The sequence below is a fragment of the Cynoglossus semilaevis genome, chromosome 7, assembly GCF_000523025.1.
Source record: "Cynoglossus semilaevis isolate Cse_v1.0 chromosome 7, Cse_v1.0, whole genome shotgun sequence".
NCBI classification, from domain to species: Eukaryota; Metazoa; Chordata; class Actinopteri; order Pleuronectiformes; family Cynoglossidae; genus Cynoglossus; species Cynoglossus semilaevis.
Genome location: NC_024313.1, coordinates 11,537,422 through 11,538,343, shown reverse-complemented (window position 1 = coordinate 11,538,343; position 922 = coordinate 11,537,422). Strand labels below are relative to the sequence as shown.

Here is a 922-nt window from a genome sequence, read left to right as displayed (position 1 = left end):
GCCTTTTTTTCTTTCTACTCACTTTCCTACGGAGCGACTCCCCTCATCTGAGAGCGCGGACCCCGGGAGCCCGTGAATCATGTGCAGGTAGGGGGGGTGTTAATTAAAACCTTTTTATAATCGTGCGTGGTGGGATCACAGGGTGAGAAAGCGGTGTCCGGTGGTCACTCCTGCTCCATCCCGGCCTGTTGACTGCGCCTGTGCGGCTGCCGCTTGTTGAACAAATAGCGGTTACGCAGGGACGCGTTGGAACGTCTGGTCCCGTTATGTGAGCGCCGTTTCCCCGGATAACAGTGCGCCGCCGCTGCTGCTGCTGCTGCTCTGGCTCTCTCGCGTTGCAGGCTCGCACCGTTACATCCCGCTGCCTGCCTGTGTTGACTAAGGCTTGTGCTCTGAAAAACACTTCTGTCTCCCGGTGTAAGTGTCTCGGCGGTCGGGGTGAGGGTCTTCAGAGCGGCTGCTTCGTGAACGTCCATGGAAGTGTGGCTTCATGTTATTAAAACGCTGCAGGCGTCAGCAGCGGTGTTAGCCTCTAAGCTAGCTTCGGATGTGTGTGTGTGTGTGTGTAGTAGGAAAATACACAGTAATTCGTGTGACCTCCAGTCGTAAACACACGCATAAATAAACGCGAACACATGACAGAAGTAGGATGCAATACTTGGGGGTAGTATTTTCCTCCAACCTCCGCTGTTGAGTAATGATGTTGTGGAGGTGGAGGAGGAGCAGACAAAGCTGCCAGTGTCTCAGCCTCAGTTCACCCTCCGCTGCCTGTTAACCTACAGTCTGACTGGGCTGGTCCGGTCTGGTCACTGTGAGGCGTGCGTTTGTTTGCACGGTCCTCCAGTGTGGTTAATGTGTGGCCAGACCACGTGATGCGTCATTGTGTCTCACCTGATGCTCATCACCAGTGCAGACCCCCCCC

The 922-nt window shown here is 55.1% G+C and overlaps 1 long non-coding RNA gene across 3 annotated transcripts in view; it reads left to right on the top strand.

Moving 5' to 3' along the window:
• The window catches only part of LOC103381163 (uncharacterized), a 69,797-nt gene that overhangs the window by 23,827 nt on the left and 45,048 nt on the right, over nt 1-922 (top strand). For 2 of the 3 annotated variants that reach the window (XR_521757.3, XR_003050040.1), the window contains exon 1: nt 1-87. The exons of the other annotated variant lie outside the window; for it this stretch is intronic. This is a non-coding gene — a long non-coding RNA (uncharacterized LOC103381163). The remainder of the gene's footprint in view (nt 88-922) is intronic. 3 annotated transcript variants of the gene reach the window in all.